This window comes from Pantherophis guttatus, chromosome 9, assembly GCF_059756535.1.
Source record: "Pantherophis guttatus breed Tessera chromosome 9, ASM5975653v1, whole genome shotgun sequence".
NCBI lineage: Eukaryota > Metazoa > Chordata > Lepidosauria > Squamata > Colubridae > Pantherophis > Pantherophis guttatus.
Genome location: NC_142071.1, coordinates 7,109,118 through 7,128,365, shown reverse-complemented (window position 1 = coordinate 7,128,365; position 19,248 = coordinate 7,109,118). Strand labels below are relative to the sequence as shown.

General features: G+C 41.9%; 1 protein-coding gene across 1 annotated transcript in view; it reads left to right on the top strand.

Moving 5' to 3' along the window:
• Positions 1 to 19,248, top strand: part of LOC132709896 (tumor necrosis factor receptor superfamily member 10A-like) — an 81,369-nt gene that overhangs the window by 8,878 nt on the left and 53,243 nt on the right. The window lies entirely within an intron of this gene.

The following is a 19,248-nucleotide window of genomic DNA, read 5'->3' as shown; positions in this document are numbered from 1 at the left end:
AAAGGGTAGAAGCGACATTTCGACAGAATCCCATCTGCCATCATTAGGCTTATGTCAGCAGTCATTTTGCACTAATATATATATATATATATATATATATATATATATATATATATATATATATATATATATATATATACACACACACACACACACACACACACACACTTTCTACAACTTCTTCGGCCGAAGAGGTTGCAGAAAAAAAATGCTTTTAAAAGCCTCTGACGATCCCAGCTGAGCAGCGTGATCATCAGAGGCTTTTTTTTACTTTTAAAAGCATTTTTTCGGCTGAAGAGATTGCAGAAAAAATGCTTTTAAAAGTAAAAAAATCAGCTTCTGATGATCGCGCAGCTCAGCTGGGCATGGTGTGGGACGCAGGGATTTTTGCTACCGGTTCTCCGAACCACCCACCACCATCGCTACCGGATCGGACGATCCGGTCCGAACCGGGAGCATTTCATCCCTGATACTATAGTATATAGGCTGAGCGCCAAAGAATTGAGGCCTTTGAACTCTGGTGCTGGAGAAGACTCCTGCAAGTCCCTTGGACTGCAAGGCCATCAAGTCCTAGAGGAGATCAACCCCGACTGCTCTTTAGAAGGCCAGATCCTGAAGATGAAACTCAAATAATTTGGCCACCTAATGAGAAGGAAGGACTCACTGGAGAAGAGCCTAATGCTGGGAAAGATGGAGGGCAAAAGAAGAAGTGGACAACAGAGAAAGAGGTGGCTGGATGGAGTCACTGAAGCAGTCGGCGTGAGCTTAAATGGACTCCAGAGGATGGTAGAGGGCAGGAAGGCCTGGAGGAACGTTGTCCATGGGGTCGCAATGGGTCAGACACGACTTCACGACTAACAACATATTTAGTATCCAGAAAAACTCTGATTCTTCTCCCATCTCCACCAGAAGAGTCTCTCTGAGGTCCATGTGTGTTGCTAACACTAACACTTCCTACCTCCTTTGGAAACTGAAGTTAGGGTATCGAGCAGGCTTACCTTGAAAGCATAGAACGGAATGCAGTGAGATTTGTTTTTGAGTCAATACAGACAGACGCAGCATGGTTAACTATTACAGGTAATTTCCTTCCTGGGCTCCACATAACAAAAAAGGAACTTCTATATCTGAAGCCTCTGGAGTTGAGCAATTAATCTTAGGTGTGGTTGCTGATATCTTCTTTGTGGTCTGCAAAGTTTATATGAGTCATTTCTCAAGGCCAGTTTGTTTGGTTTTTTTTAAGATCTGGGGCAAATTTATCCCCAGCTATCCTTCTGACATTAGGGTAGCCCTTTTTCTAGTTTTTATTAAAAAGATTTCGTTCTTACAAAAAGATTGGGTACATCATAAGAAATTCATTCAAAGAAAAAAAAATATATAGTACATGTGATAAAGAAAAAACAGAAGAGATATAGAAAAAAGATTTAAAAAGAACAGAAAATGTGTATACTTATACACACACAATCCCGCCCAAAGAGATTTAAAAAAAGAACACAAAATGTGTACGTGTGTGTAATACATTTTCCATTCTTGTTCTGCACCTTCACACACTGTTCTCATCTGTTGTATTATGTCCTTTTTTCCCCTTATCGCTTGTTTTTTCTTTATCTTGTATACGCTATTTTTTTCTTTGGAAAAAAATGTATTTCTTACGTGGATAATCTTTTTTTTTTAGGTCCATAATCTTCATATTTTCTTTTCTCTTTTTTTCCCCCCTTAATCTCTTCCTGACTTTTATAAAGAAATTTCTATAAAATTATTCTTTCTAACCCTCGAGACGGTAAGTCACAAAATCATTTTACTTTTTTACCCAAAAAGTCACATGTCAATAACATGTCAATAACAACCTTTGTTATTTGTCTAATGAAGTCAGTTTGGCCATCTCAGAAAATTCCATCAACTTCCCCAACCATTCCTCCATGATGGGTAATGCTAATTTTTTTTTTCCATATTTGGACATTTGCAGGATTCCACATTCATTAGGCAAGGGACTTCTATTTGCGTAGACTCTGGATCTGAGCAGCTGATTTTAGGTGTGGTTCTTCATATCTTTACCTCCTTCTCTGCCAAGTTTATACGGGTTGTGTCCCAAGGCCAAGGATTTTCTAAGTTGTATGGCAAATTTCTCTCCAGATTACCCTTCTCATGTGAGGTACTCCTCATCCACTTGTCTTTCATTGTAATTTCTCCCTCCCTAAATCTGGTTAGTTAACGGCAGTGGTGGGATTCAGCCAGTTCGCACCACTTCGGGAGAACTGGTGGTTAACTTTCTGAACAGTTTGGCAAACTGGTTGTTGGAAGAAATCATTAGGGCAAAGAACCAGTTGTTAAATTTTATTTATTTATTTTTATTTATTTTTATTGGATTTATATACCGCCCTACTCCCGAAGGACTCAGGGCGGTGAACAGCCACAGAATAAAACACATAAATATAAAAATTTAAAATAGACTAAAAGTGAATTAAATAATTTGGCTGAATTTAAAATACCCCATAATTTAAAACAAATTAAAATTTACATTTAAAAAGGGGAGAGGATTTAGGCCAGGCCAGCTTGATGAAATAAAAGAGTCTTAAGTGCGCGACGGAAGGTGCACAGATCCGGGATCCTCCGTATCTCCGGGGGGAGCTCGTTCCAGGTCGTAGGTGCCCCCACAGAGAAGGCTCTCCTCCTAGGGGCCGCCAGTCGACATTGTTTGGCCAATGGCACCCGGAGGAGCCCCTCTCTATGGGAGCGTACTAGCCGGTGAGAGGCTATTGGTGGTAGCAGGCAGTCCCATAGATAACCAGGTCCTAAGCCATGGAGCGCTTGAAAGGTGATAACCAGAACCTTGAAGCACACCTGGAAGACCACCGGGAGCCCGTGCAGCTCGCGCAGGAGAGGTGTCACATGGGAACGCTACGTCGAAACAACATCAAAGTTCCAATTTTTTCCCAAGTCTTTTTCCACTGAACCCAAAAGAAAATTTTATCTTCATATTTACATTGAGAATCTTCTTTATTAAGATGTGACTCCTACTCCAGTATTTCTTTGCTTTATCTGTGGGGCTGTGAAAATATTTACAGACCCCTCGCATCCTGGACATAAATTGTTTCAACTCCTACCCTCAAACAACGCTATAGAGCACTGCACATTAGAACAACTAGACAAAAGAACAGTTTTTTCCCAAACACCATCACTCTCCTAAACAAATAATTCCCTCAATGCTGTCAAACTATTTACTAAGTCTGCACTATTAATTTTATCGTTCCTATCACCCATCTCCTCCCACTTATGACTGTATGACTGTAACTTTGTTGCTTGTATCCTTATGATTTACATTCCCTTGTTGTTTCCTAGTATGTTGTTTGTTTCCTAGTATGATTGTTTCCTAGTATGATTTGATAATGATTGCTTATTTGTACCCTATGACTATCATTAAATGTTGTACCTTATGATTCTTGACAAATGTACCTTGTCTTTTTATGTACACTGAGAGCAAATGCACCAAAGACAAATTCCTTGTGTGTCCAATCACACTTGGCCAATAAAGAATTTATTCTATTCTATTCTATTCTATTCTATTCTATTCTATTCTATTCTATTCTATTCTATTCTATTCTATTCTATTCTATTCTAATGATTCTTGATGAATGTTTCTTGTCTTTTTATGTACACTGAGAGCAAATGCACCAAAGACAAATTCCTTGTGTGTCCAATCACGCTCGGCCAATAAAGAATTTTATCTATCTATCTTCTATCTTATCACACATCCACCATAAAGGTCGGGGGCTCAGGACAGCCCCCAACCTTCTTTCCTTCCGTTGCGAGCTGAAGATGTGGCTCTTCCGTCAACTCAATTGATCCGTTTGGATGTACACTGTCATAATTTTAAACTGTTTTAATAGGGTTGCTGATTTTAATTTTATTTCATTGTGATTTGTATTGGAATTTGTCATGTTGTAAGCCGCCTTGAGTCCCCAGGGAGAAAGGCGGCATATAAATTGCAATAATAAATAAATAAATAAATAAATAAATAAATAAATAAATAAATAAATGAATGAATGAATGAATGAATGAATGAATGAATGATAAAAGGTCCCTTCCTTACATTGGCATTTCCAACATGGTGTTAAATACCAATGATGCATCTTATAAAAGTTCTATTTTAACTAAATTATAATTCAGTTGAAATTTTAAATCTTTCATCCCATTGTTCAAGCATTACGTTATATCCAAAGTTTCATTGAGGGAGCTTCTGTAGAGCAGCTAAAGAAAGGGAAACTGGTGTCTTGCTTTAAAGCTAGTGTTACAAAGGTAGCCTAATTGATATACGGCTTCAGGGATTAATTATTTCCTTGTCTGCAATGCTATCTAGTGTTTTAGAAGATCTTCTGATGTTACGTGTTTACGTTTAGAATGGAGGATACGGATGAGTCATGTATGCTCCTTAATCATAACATGGTATTTGCTGCTTTCTCTCGTTTTTCTGAATCAGCCAGCCAGTTGTAATCAATAGATAAAGAAATCTTGATTTCTGTGCTAGTTTTAGAGGCATTTTAGCTCATGGGAGCTCATGTTTGAAACAGGGCCATGCATAAACTGGAGAGAATTAGCAGCAGAAACGTTAATTTCAGACTCTCCTTCTCCTCCCTCCAATTTCTTACTGCCTCCTAGATCTGGTAGCTCAGCAGACTAAAAGCATTGTGATTAACACCAGCTGTCTGCAATTACTGTAAATTCGAATCTTACCAGACTCAAGGTTGACTCAGCCTTCCATCCTTTCTAAGGTAGGTAAAATGAGGACCCAGATTGTGGGGGTAATAAGCTGACTTTGTATAAATATACAAAAGTATGAAGGCTACTGCTTAACGCATTGTAAGCCGCCCTGAGTCTCCGGAGAAGGGCGGCATATAAATCAAATTTTTTTAAAAAAATGTTTTTTCCCGATTTATTTTTCTTTTTGCTCCTTGAATCCGGTAAACTGGAGCAGGATGAGAAAGTCAAATCCTAGAATGATGGACTTGGAGGTTTACCCTGATGATTAGTTTCACTGCTTTAGAAAGAGAGCAAGGGCCCCTCTGATTGTTTCTAATGGTGAATCATATTTTGGACCTCTCCACAAAGTGAGGAAGAGTCAGAAGAATCACTGACTTCCTCATAAGGGCTTTGCTTGAACCTTTATTTGATCGTCTTCTTAGCTGTGGAAAACCAGAATTACAGAATAACAGGTTGCAGGTTGCAGAATTACAGAATAACAGACGTGAAAGGGATTTTGGAGGCCTTCTAATCCAACCCCCTGCTTAAGTAGGAGCCCCTATAGCATGTCAGACAAATGGTTAACCAACCTCTTCTTAAAAATTTCCAGTGTTGGAGCTTTCACAACTTCTGGAGGCAAGTTGTTCCACTGATTAATTGTTCTCACTGTCAGAAAATTTCTCCTTAGTTCTAAGTTGCTTCTCTCCTTGATTTGTTTCCACCCATTACTTCTTGTTCTCACTCTCAGGTGCTTTGGACAATGGATTGACCCCTCCTCTTCTTTGTGGCAGCCCCTCAAATATTGAAACATTGCTATTATGTCACCCCTAGTCCTTCTCTTTGTTAGACCTAGACATTCCCAGCTCCCACAACCATTCATCATATGGTCTAGCACCTCTAGACTCCTAACCATCTTTGTTGCTCTTCTCTGCAATTCCCAAGCTTTAAATCACAGTAGAAAGAAAAATGAGCGAGCCTGCCTTTGAGAGATAAAATTTAAGATGAAAAGTGGCATATTTTCACTGGCGTTCTCAAGATTATGCACCTGTTTGGAAAGTCCGAGGTTAAAGAATGGCTCGCTCCACCACAACATGTATGGAGCCATCACTCCATAAAAAGGTTGAATTAAAAGATTTATTACAACAAATCTTATACAGATTTAATTCAACTCACACTGCCCAGAAAAGAGGTGGGCAGATCTAGTAGAGATTCTTCTGCAGTCGGTTGAGTTCAAGTAGACCATGCTTCCATTTACAGTTTATAGAAACATAACAATTCTAACCCAGTGAAGGTTTTCCTTTGCTAATGCAGCATTTTAGCTTCCTCTTCTTCAGACCGCAAATTTTTAAAAAAATGTTATCGTGACACATGCCATGTGTCACCTATGTCTCACTGCACACTGCACAAAACTCATCGGCATGTTAGGGAGCTCTTGAGTTTTGATGTAGTAGTCCTGCTCTTTCTCAGAAGCTTCTGGAAAAGAGTGAAATGTTGAAATCACCTTTTGGTCTGACTGTATTTGCCAGTAGATGTTAACTCAGGAAATAGTTTCAATTTTCCCCACTTAAAGCAGTTGGTTGTCATAGCAAAATCATCCTCTCAGAGCCCCACCCGATTTCTCTAATATTCTGACTCTGCTGACTGAATCGGAATGCCTTTCGTTCTGCTTGATTGAGTTTAATAATTAATTTAATAATTGTAGACACGTGTTTCCGACTTGGTGCTTTCTTCTCATATGTTTCTTCATTTTTGCATCATTTTATATTTGGGAAATTCCAACAAACAGAAGGTCAAGCGAAATCTTTGGGAATGTCAGATGGTCCATCTGATTCAGCCCAAACTGGTGGGTATTTTCCAGCTGCTTAGTGACGTTGTAAAGAGAAAGGGTAGCATTTTCTATTTTATTTATTTTTAACACCCCTTTACTGTTGTTCTAAATAACTTGGTGTGGCAAATATACCTAATACTTCTTCCTCCTCCTATTTTCCCCACAACAACCTATGAGGTAAATTGGGCTGAGAGAGAAGGACTGGCCCAAAGTTACCCAGCTGGCTTTCATGCCTAAGGCGGAACTAGAACTCACAACCACCTGGTGATTGGCCCAAAGTCACCAGCCAGCTTTCATGCCTAAGGTGGGAACTAAAACTTACAGTCTCCCATTGATTGGCTCAAAGCTATGCAATTTAAGCTTTCATTCCTAAGGCAAGACTCTTGGTGACTGGCCCAAAGTCACCCAGCTGGCATTCATGCCTAAGGCGGAACTAGAATTTACAGTCTCCTGGTGATTGGTCCAAAGTCACCCAGCTGGCATTCATGCCTAAGGCGGAACTAGAATTTACAGTCTCCTGGTGATTGGTCCAAAGTCACCCAGCTGGCATTCATGCCTAAGGCGGGAGTAGACTTTACAATCTCCTGGTGATTGGCCCAAAGTCACCCAGCTGGCTTTCATTCCTAAAGCGGAACTAGAACTCACAAGCACCTGGTGATTGGCCCAAAGTCACCCAGCCAGCTTTCATACCTAAGGTGGGAACTAAAACTTACAGTCTCCCATTGATTGGCTCAAAGCTATGCAGTTAAAAGCCTTCATTCCTAAGGCAAGACTCTTGGTGATTGGCCCAAAGTCACCCAGCTGGTATTCATGCCTAAGGCGGAACTAGAATTTACAATCTCCTGGTGATTGGTCCAAAGTCACCCAGCTGGCTTTCATGCCTAAGGCGGAACTAGAATTTACAATCTCCTGGTGATTGGCACAAAATCACCCAGCTGGCTTTCATGCCTAAGGCGGAACTAGAATTTACAGTCTCCTGGTGATTGGTCCAAAGTCACCCAGCTGGCTTTCATGCCTAAGGTGGAACTAGAATTTACAGTCTCCTGGTGATTGGTCCAAAGTCACCCAGCTGGCTTTCATGCCTAAGGCGGAACTAGAATTTACAATCTCCTGGTGATTGGCCCAAAGTCACCCAGCCAGCTTTCATGCCTAAGGCGGAACTAGAATTTACAGTCTCCTGGTGATTGGCCCAAAGTCACCCAGCTGGCTTTCATGCCTAAGGCGGAACTAGAATTTACAATCTCCTGGTGATTGGCCCAAAGTCACCCAGCTGGCTTTCATGCCTAAGGCGGAACTAGAATTTACAATCTCCTGGTGATTGGCCCAAAGTCACCCAGCTGGTTTTCATGCCTAAGGTGGAACTAGAATTTACAGTCTCCTGGTGATTGGCCCAAAGTCACCCAGCTGGTTTTCATGCCTAAGGCGGAACTAGAATTTACAGTCTCCTGGTGATTGGCCCAAAGTCACCCAGCTGGTTTTCATGCCTAAGGTGGAACTAGAATTTACAGTCTCCTGGTGATTGGCCCAAAGTCACCCAGCTGGTTTTCATGCCTAAGGCGGAACTAGAATTTACAGTCTCCTGGTGATTGGCCCAAAGTCACCCAGCTGGTATTCATGCCTAAGGCGGAACTAGAATTTACAGTCTCCTGGTGATTGGTCCAAAGTCACCCAGCTGGCTTTCATGCCTAAGGCGGGAGTAGAATTTACAGTCTCCTGGTGATTGGCCCAAAGTCACCCAGCTGACTTTCATGCCTAAGGTGGAACTAGAATTTACAGTCTCCTGGTGATTGGCCCAAAGTCACCCAGCTGGCTTTCATGCCTAAGGTGGAACTAGAATTTACAGTCTCCTGGTGATTGGCCCAAAGTCACCCAGCTGACTTTCATGCCTAAGGTGGAACTAGAATTTACAGTCTCCTGGTGATTGGCACAAAATCACCCAGCTGGCTTTCATGCCTAAGGCAGAACTAGAATTTACAGTCTCCTGGTGATTGGCCCAAAGTCACCCAGCTGGTTTTCATGCCTAAGGCGGAACTAGAATTTACAGTCTCCTGGTGATTGGCCCAAAGTCACCCAGCTGGTTTTCATGCCTAAGGTGGAACTAGAATTTACAGTCTCCTGGTGATTGGCCCAAAGTCACCCAGCTGGCTTTCATGCCTAAGGTGGAACTAGAATTTACAGTCTCCTGGTGATTGGCCCAAAGTCACCCAGCTGGTTTTCATGCCTAAGGCGGAACTAGAATTTACAGTCTCCTGGTGATTGGCCCAAAGTCACCCAGCTGGTATTCATGCCTAAGGCGGAACTAGAATTTACAGTCTCCTGGTGATTGGTCCAAAGTCACCCAGCTGGCTTTCATGCCTAAGGCGGGAGTAGAATTTACAGTCTCCTGGTGATTGGCCCAAAGTCACCCAGCTGACTTTCATGCCTAAGGTGGAACTAGAATTTACAGTCTCCTGGTGATTGGCCCAAAGTCACCCAGCTGGCTTTCATGCCTAAGGCGGAACTAGAATTTACAGTCTCCTGGTGATTGGCCCAAAGTCACCCAGCTGGCTTTCATGCCTAAGGCGGAACTAGAATTTACAATCTCCTGGTGATTGGTCCAAAGTCACCCAGCTGGCTTTCATGCCTAAGGCGGAACTAGAATTTACAGTCTCCTGGTGATTGCCTTAGGATTAGGATTAGGATTAGGATTAGGATAGGAACAGAATGGAGCCTTGGAGGTCTTCTAGTCCAGCCCTCTGCTCAAGCAGGAGACCCTATACCTGTGATGGCGAACCTATGGCATGCATGCCACAGGTGGCACACGGAGCCCTCTCTGTGGGCACGCGAGCCGTCGCCCAGCTCAGCTCCACTGTGCATGCGCGCGCACCTCCCGCCAGCCAGCTAATTTTGGGGTCTCTCGCATGGGGGCTGGGCACATGCAGAAGACGCGCACGCATGCACGGGGGTCTCCCATGTGTGGGAGAGGGTCTTGCGCGCATGTGCAAGGCTGGGGGGAGCGTCGGGTGGAGCAGTGCACCCCCCCCACCACACGGTGTGTGGCACGCCCTCCTGCGGCCTGTTTTTGGTCCCAAGAGGCTTCAGGGAGGCCTGCAAGGCCCAAAATGGGCCACTGGGGGGGGGGGTCATGTGCGAATGCACAGAGGGGGGTGAGGGGAGCGTGGGGGGTTGCGCTCGCATGCGTGGGGGTGTGTGTCACGCACGTGTGCAGGGGGCATGGTGTGCGGGGGGCATTGCATTATGGTTGTGGCATATGCACGCATGACCCCCCACACACACTCTCCCCGCTTTTGGCACGTGACGGCAAAAAGGTTAGCCATCACTGCCCTATATCATTTCAGACAAGTAAGTGTGTAGACTCTTCTTAAAACTCTCCGGTGATGGAGTGGCCACAATTTCTGGTGGCAAGCTGTTCCACTGGTTAACTGTCCTCACTATTAGGAAGTTTCTCCTTAATTCCAGGTTGCTTCTCTCTTTGATTAGACAGTTACTTTTATGATGGCATTGTTTTGTGTTGACCGAAGGAAGGATTGGACAGCAAGTGTACCCATTCCCAGGCATATGTTCTGGGTTAACTTGCCACAAAGAGCAACTAACCGCAACTCATCTCATGGGGCTTCCAGTTAGTCAATGCCGCTCTCAGAATTACCCGCTCATGAATTTCAAGGACATTCTTCCATTGGTATGTCGCCTGAGTCACTCATGATCATCAGTTCTTACACACACGTAAAAGATTAATCAAACCCAACAGACGATTTTGCTCAAAATAAAGGTAGTTCTCAAATTACGGCCACAACGGAGCCAACAAAATTGGGCAACAAAATTTTTTTTGTTGCCTAAGTGAGACTAAGTGGTTCAGGGAGCTTTGCCCTATTTTGCGACATTTCTTGCCATATTTGTTAAGTGAATCACTGCAGACGTTAAATTAGTCACACGGTTGTTAAGCGAGTCTGGCTTCCCGCGTGGACTTTGCTGGTCAGGTGCTTGCAAAAATGGGATCATGTGACTCCAGGACAGTGCAACCGTCATAAATATGAACCAGTGGTCAAGCATGCAATTTTTTTAAAAAAAATTGATTTATATGCCGCCCTTCTCCGGAGACTCAGGGCGGCTTACAATGCGCTAAGCAAAATTTTGAGCACATGCTGCAACGGCGGTGTGAAAAACGGTCATAAGTTGCTTTTTTCAGCGCCGTTGTAACTTTGAAGGGTCACTAAATGGACTGTTTTAAGTTGAGGACTACCTATACAGCATTCTGAGCAGCGTGTGCATCCATGTCACATTTCTTTCCAAACTTCCAAATCCATTCAATAGGCCTCGTGAAGTCTATTTTTGAAGTTTTCCAGTGAAGTATTCAAAGGGTGATAAATCAACCGATTATTTTTTTTTAGCAAGTCTTTTAAAATAAACAAATGGCCAGTGACTTAGTGAGTGGTATTTGTTTACTGCTATATTTTATGGCACCTGTTTTCAGGCTACAGGGTGTAACCTCATTGTGGGACGCCTTTTCCAGGCACACAGGAGTTATCTTAAGGAAATGCCTGTTCCTGTGCACAAGCCAATATGACGATGAGTTTTTCCATTGTGAGGAAAATAAAATATGCTGGGCCCTTCAAAGAAAGGCCTAAAAGACGTGCAAAAACATTTAATATTAACTCATGTAGACTGTGAGCCTATTTGTGGTTAGTGAGTCTGAACTCAGCAAGCCTTTTCCAATTTGCACAAAACAGAGAAATGCCTAGAAAAGGGGACAAGAAATGGCATTCTGGAACAAAATCCTGTTGATGTTGGGACAAAGTATCTCAGTTCAAACGATGTATAGGGTTTGTCGTTGTTCAGTGGCTTCCCCGTTCTTCGTGGATAAGGTTATTTACATATCAAGTGGCAGAGTGGTTAATAATTGTTAATAATTTGATGTATTCGTCAAAAACATTGGCTCAAGTGACAGGAAAATCAGGAGAGGTTCATAGAGAACAATCAACCCACGGAACAGAAGTTGCCTTCAGAAGTTGTTCTGAAACAGGAGTTCAGAACAGTTGTTCTGATATAGTTGCCAGGAGTCCACTATTTGAGCGGACAGTCCACTTTTTTCACATTATATTCACTATTTTTTTTCACAAAATAGTGGACACTTTTTTTATTCAAAAGCTTTATGATGAAATGGTATGTAATCTAAAGCTGTACAGTCTAAGAGAATAAGGATAGGAGAATCGCGTTTTGTCTTTTTTTTCATAAGTTAGAATGAGACAAAGATCGAATCCTCATTGCAATAATCGCATTTTACACAACAGCGCAAAAATGCATTAAAGCAGTTATCTTTTGATATCGAAAATGTAGTGCTGAAGGTTTTTGCCGAATTTTCGAATTCTGAGAAGAAACGAGAAGAGTTGAAATCAGTTTTTGAGTTTTGCGAGTCAGAATTCCATGAAGTTTTGCACCATGTTCCAACACGTTGCTTAAGTTTGTTTAAAGCGGTTGAAAGACTTCTTTGAAACTGGATACCTCTAAAATCGTATTTTATTTCTCTTGGATCTGATGAGTGCCATAAGGTTATCTGGAACCTTATTTCGGATCAGGAAAATGAACTCGCAAAGGACGATGAACCAACAATTTCAGAATTGTATTTATATTTCACGCACTTCTTCATGTCAATAATGCAAGACACCCTACTGAAGCTGGAAAGCAAGAAAATTCTTGCATGTGATCTTCACATTATCATGTGTAAACTGCGTGATTCTTTGCAAAAAAAATACGATGAGCAGTTTTTTGGAATGAAAGTTTCATTTGCCTTACGTAAAAAATATTTGCCTGAGAATGCCGTGCAAAAGTTTAAGAAAGAAGCCATCAACGTATATCAAAGAGCCATTGCGTACCTAGAAAAGTGGTATAATTTCACCGATTCAGTATATGAGACGCTAAGTTGTTTCAATCTAATTGATTGCAATAATCCTCCAATTTTAGAAGAAATGACGAACATCTGGTTATTATCACCATGGCGAGAAGAACTTCCACCCAACACTCTCTTCGATGAAATTTCTGCCTTAGAAGAAGTTTATGTTCATCTGCAGGGCGATTCATCCCTTGATAATGTACCTTTTTCAAGAAAGAGCCAGCTCCGAGTTTACTGAAACTGTTCCAGTATTGTGCATCAATTCCGGTATCAAATGCAAACATTGAACGAATTTTCAGCGTCATGGGAAATTAGTGGACTGACGAACGTAACCGACTGCTTGTATCAGTTCGAAGTGAACTTTGAATATTTTTTAATATTTCTCAACGTTGTACTGAAATTAAAGAATTATTCCTTAAACACAAAGAATTGATCAAAGCTGCGCAGTCAAATAAAAAATACACACGACAGCAAAGTAAAATGTAATTTAATATTTTACATATTATTATAATATATTTGATGTTTTGAATTTTAAGTAAAGTTTTGAAGTGATTATTTTAATACATGTTAAAATGTTTGTAAGAAAATATATAATTTAATTGTAAAAATTTTTTTTATTTTTTTTTCTACTTAATCCCCCCCCCCCCCCGCTTGTCCGCTATTTTTTGGAAGCAGACCTGGCAATCCTAGTTCTGAAACTCCACAGGAGTTTCATCCGTGGAAGCTTTCAAGAAGGGTGGTTTCCTGCTTTTGGTTTTTGGCTTCGGCTTTTATTAATGTTTTAATAAATGAGATACCAAGTAAAGAGAACTTTACAAAGCAAATAGCTAGAGCCGTGTTTCTTAATCTGCGCAGCTTGAAAATGGCAGGACTTCTGGCTGTGGAATTCTGGGAATTGAAGTTCACCCATCTTAAAAAATAATAAAATAAAATAAATAATAAAATAAAATAAAATAATAAAATAATAAAATAATAAAATAAAATAAAATAAAATAAAATAAAATGGTCAGCTTGCTTTGCTAACATTGCTAGGTGGACAAGAGTTGAGTTGACTGGCTATTTTCCAAGGCACCCGAAGGCCAGACAAGGAATAATGGATGGAAACTGAACAAGGAGAGACTCAACCTGGAAATAAGGAATTTTCTGACAGTGAGAAAAGTGATTAATAATTGTATGCAGGTCATAAAAAGCATTGGCTCAAGTGACAGGAAAATCAGGAGAGGTTCATAGAGAACAATCAACCCATGGAACAAAAGTTGCCTTCAGAAGTTGTGGGAGCTTCATCCCTGGAAGCTTTCAAGAAGAGACTGGACTGCCATCTCTCAGAAGTGGTGTAGGGCAGGGGTCAGCAACCTGCGGCTCTGGAGCCGCATGTGGCTCTTTCACCCCTGTGCTGCGGCTCCCTATTGCTCAAAATATACATCACAACCGCCTATGTGCAACACCCACCGGCACGAGATGTATTGAGCTTTTCAACTCCCGGTAGGCCAACCATGGATAAATCCAAGAAAAGAAAAGTTTCAGAAGAAAACAGAACGTTTAATTCAACTACAAATGCTAGTTTTATGGGCACTCAAGAAATAGTCAGGCATGGGAAGGTTTTTGTGGCTCCCGGTGTTTTCTTTTCTGCGGGAAAGGGGTCCAAATGGCTCTTTGAGTGTTTAAGGTTGCAGACTCCTGGTGTAGGAACTCCTGCTTGTAGGGGGGTTGGATTAGATAATTTACAAGGTCCCTTCCAACTCAGTTAACTAATTTTATCCTTGGCTAAATTGAATGCCCTTCCAACAGATGTTACTGAAGGGAGATAACTAAAGATAACAATGTGGTGGAGAAACAATGGAACAGATTGTTTTGTTCCCTCTATGCAGGTGCTCAGCAGGAATTATCTTCATTTTTCACTAAACATTCTTGCCATTCTGACTCTTTCTCTCCTAAATTGTTACTATCTAACCACAGTACTTGGCTGTGATCAACCAAAATAAAATCACTTTATTTTGTTGACCGCAGCTAAGCACTGCTCTATAGCTTGTGGAGTACATCAGAATAACTCCTCCAACTTTTCTTAAATATTGTAGAATTTTTATGCACTTGTCTGATTATTGTTTGGTTTGATGATCTGCGGCTGAATAAAAATCAGTTGCTTGATTGATATATTGCAGTAACCGTTAAACGTTTTTTTCCCTTTGTACGTGTGTCATTCAAGATACTGTGGTATCTTGAAGAGAGAGAGGGGGATGGAAGAGAAGGGAAGAAGAAAGAGAGGGGAAAGAGGAGGAGAGATGGTCAGACAGGGAGGAAGAAAGGAGGAGAAGGAGAAAGGAAGGGGAAGTAGAGGAGGAGGGGAGGGAAAAAGAAAGTAAGAAGAAGAGAGAGAGATGGCAGGATTGAGAAGAAAGATTGCTGTACAACAAAAAAGATAAAATGGAAGAAAGGCAACCCCGAACATATATAAATATACTAAGATAAAGAATGAATGGTTAAAAAACAAAAGAGAATAAATATGAATAAGCAGGAAAACTAGAATTTGAGGGCGAATGAAGATGCTGTTTATATAAGTAAGCAAAGAAATATTGAGATATGATTTTTTTTAAAAAAGGGAAAAAAGAAAATCGTGGCAAAAATTGTAACTGAGTAAAATGTATTTGAATTTGATAAATTGTATAAGATGAGATATGGCCAATACTCTGTTCAAAAAAAGATGTGGGTGAATGTTGGGAGGAGAAAAAACCAATAAAACTTTTTTTTTAAAAAAAAGATACTGTGGTATGAACAGTAACCCAAATGTTACAAATTTGTGATTTAAAAAATATATATTACGGAACTCGATCAGGTTTGATTGATTTCATTTAAAAACTGAGTGAGAAAGAAAAAAAATTGGCGATACATTTCATACTGAAGATTCATTGAAGATGCAAACTTTGCCTCCATAGATCTGGATTTAATTGGATTAAGCTCTAATGGATAAAATACAACTCCTGGCTTGGTAGAACAAAGGAACAACTTATGATCATTGCAAAATGAATGCAAAACCCAGTAGTTACTGAAATTGATACTCAATACATCTCACACCTTAATTGCCAGGCAGGCAAAAAAAAAAAAAAAAAGATTATGTCACGGTAACAAATTGCCGTTTCTAGCACTTGTATTTTCAGGTTGCTGGGAAGACTCTGGCTTTTCTTCTTATTGTAGAAAGTCTTGGAAGAGCTTGAAAAAACTCCATATAATCAAACTCATCCCAATACATACCAGTCAATATGCTCTAATAAAAGACTATTTGTAGCTCCAGGTTGACATGAGGGATCCTTATTTATTTATTTATTTATTTATTGGTTCGATTTAGATGCCGCCCTTCTCCGGAGACTCAGGGCGGCTTACAATGCGTTAAGCAATAGCCTTCATACTTTTGTATATACCTGCTTAGTAGGGCTTTCGGGCCCCCCTAAGCGGTGCTCTTTTTTATACAAAGTCAGCTTATTGCCCCCACAATCCAGGTCCTCATTTTACCTACCTCGGAAGGATGGAAGGCTGAGTCAACCTTGAGCCTGGCGAGATTCGAACCTGCAGTAATTGCAGGCAGCTGGTGTTACTTAACAGCACTTTAGTCTGCTGCGCCTCCAAGGCTCTTAGTGTTCTCTAAGCTTGCTTGTTTTCTAGCAGACTTTTCATGACCCGAACTAGGTAACATTATCAGCGCTACAGCAAATCCCATTCCTTATTAGCACTGACGGCATTACCTAGTTTGGGTCTGCAAGAAAACAAGCAAGCTCAGAGAGCACCAAGGGCCACTCATATCAACCCCGAGCTACAAATATTCTTTATTAGAGCATATTGACTGGTGTTTACTGGGATGACTTTGATTATATGGAGATAAAGGTAAAGGTAAAGGTTCCCCTTGCACATATGTGCTAGTCGTTCCCGACTCTAGGGGGTGGTGCTCATCTCCGTTTCAAAGCCGAAGAGCCAGCGCTGTCCGAAGACGTCTCCGTGGTCATGTGACCGGCATGACTTAACGCCAAAGGCGCACGGAACGCTGTTCCCTTCCCACCAAAGGTGGTCCCTATTTTTCTACTTGCATTTTTTACGTGCTTTCGAACTGCTAGGTTGGCAGAAGCTGGGACAAGTCACGGGAGCTCACCTCGTTACGCAGCGCTAGGGATTCGAATTGCTGAACTGCCGACCTTTCGATCGACAAGCTCAGCGTCTTACCCACTGAGCCACCGCATCCCACTATATGGAGATGTAGGGCCCTTAATAGGCTCTAAATTCCCTCCTTTACAGTGAAACCAAGAGTTTTTCTTATCCTACCCAGAACGTTTCTCTCTCCCTTCCCAACTGGATTGACCAAATGTCCATTAGAAAAAAAGATGAGAAAACTTGGCTCGCTCACCACCCTTAATGCAGTGGTGGGATTCAGCCGGTTCGCACCATTTCGGGAGAGCCGGTTGTTAACTTTCTGAGCAGTTTGGCAAACTGGTTGTTGGAAGAAATCATTAGGGCAGAGAACCGGTTGTTAAATTACTTGAATCCCACCACTGCCTTAACGTCTAGGACTCAATATTTTATTAAAAGGGTTTATCTGAATAAACAACAACTCAGCCTAATCAAAGGATAGCTTCCCAAAGATTCTTTTTTTTTTTTTTTTTTTAATTTGATTTATATGCCGCCCTTCTCCGGAGACTCAGGGCGGCTTACAATGCGTTAAGCAATAGCCTTCATACTTTTGTATATTTATACAAAGTCAGCTTATTGCCCCCAAAACTGGGTCCTCATTTAACCTACCTTAGAAAGGATGGAAGGCTGAGTCAACCTTGAGCCTGGTGAGATTCGAACCTGCAGTAATTGCTGGCAGCTGAATAGGCAAACTGGTATCTTTCTGGTATCTTTTTGAATGCATTTCTCTTCTCATGCAAGAAGCTTCTTCGGCTCTTGACTGGATGAGAAGTGAAACGTCTTCAAAAGAAAACCCCCAGAAAGACAAGTCCAGTTGCCTCTTGAAAAAAGCATTTTTGGGACAACCATGACCTCCTGGATGAGTGAGAATCTCCATATAGCAGGGGTGGGCAAATGTGGCCCTTTTACAACCCATGGACTTCAACTCCCAGAATTCTGGGAGTTGAACTCCAGGGGTTGTAAAAGGGCCACATTTGCCCACCCCTGCCATATAGACATTCAAAGGATAGCTTGTGGCGAGGCGGCCGGGGCCGGGTAGACAGAGATTCCCAGGGGTGGAATCCAGCAGATTCTGACAGGTTCTGGCGAACTGGTAGTGGAAATTTTGAATAGTTCAGAGAACCGGCAAATACCAACTCTGGCTGGCCCCAGAGTGGGGTGGGAATGGAGATTTTGCAATATCCTTCCCCTGGAGTGGGGTGGGAATGGCGATTTTGCAATATGCTTCCTCTGGAGTGGGGTGGGAGTGGAGATTTTGCAGTATGTTTCCCCTGGAGTGAGGTGGGAATGGCGATTTTGCAGTATGCTTCCTCTGGAGTGGGGTGGGAATGGAGATTTTGCAGTATGCTTCCTCTGGAGTGGGGTGGGAGTGGAGATTTTGCAGTATGCTTCCCCTGGAGTGGGGTGGGAATGGAGATTTTGCAGTATGCTTCCTCTGGAGTGGGGTGGGAATGGCGATTTTGCAGTATGCTTCCTCTGGAGTGGGGTGGGAATGGAGATTTTGCAGTATGTTTCCCCTGGAGTGGGGTGGGAATGGAGATTTTGCAGTATGCTTCCCCTGGAGTGGGGAGGGAATGGCGATTTTGCAGTATGCTTCCCCTGGAGTGGGGCAGGAATGGAGATTTTGCAGTATCCTTCCCTGGAGTGGGGAGGGAATGGGGATTTTGCAGTATCCTTCCCTTGGAGTGGGGAGGGAATGGAGATTTTGCAGTATGCTTCCCCTGGAGTGGGGAGGGAATGGAGATTTTGCAGTATCCTTCCCCTGGAGTGGGGCAGGAATGGAGATTTTGCAGTATCCTTCCCTGGAGGGGTGGGAATGGAGATTTTGCAATATCCTTCCCCCAGGAATGGGAAGGGAATGGGGATTTTGCAGTATCCTTCCCCTGGAGTGGGGCAGGAATGGAGATTTTGCAGTATCCTTCCCTGGAGTGGGCTGGGAATGGAGATTTTGCAATATCCTTCCCCCAGGAATGGGAAGGGAATGGGGATTTTGCAGTATTCTTCCCCTGTAGTGGGGTGGGAATGGAGATTTTGCAATATCCTTCCTGCAGGAGTGGGGAGGGAATGGGGATTTTGCACCATCCTTCCCCTGCCACGCCCACAGAACCGGCAGTAAAAAAAAAAATCGGATTTCCCCACCGCCTCTACCCGACCCAACAGGCATACGGAGAGCCGCCCAAACCAAAACAAGCCGCGCATTAACCTGGTTTGTCGCAGGTTCAAGAAGCCACCGCCTCCCGCAAACGCGCATTATAAATAGGCAAGTCAAGTCGGCGTGTGACTTCAGCTAGCAGGAAAGTCCCAGATGGAGGATGGGAGGGAATTAAAAAGAAAGAAAGACGCACCTTTACACACCTTTAGATCTTTCTGGTGTGTTAAATAATGGTTAAAAGTGAGCTAAAATGTCACCAAGTATTATCTATGTAAATAGTTAAAACACTGCACATCCGATACAAATTGAAAATCTATATTATGTTTATGGTGCTCTATGTTATTGTTTGAATGTTTGTTTGTTTTTTCTTCTTATTTCTCTTTTGTTTTCGTTTTTTTTTAAAACCTTAATAAAGTTTAATAAAAAAAAAGAAAAAGAAAGAAAGAAAGAAAAAGAAAGAAAGAAAGAAAGAAAGAA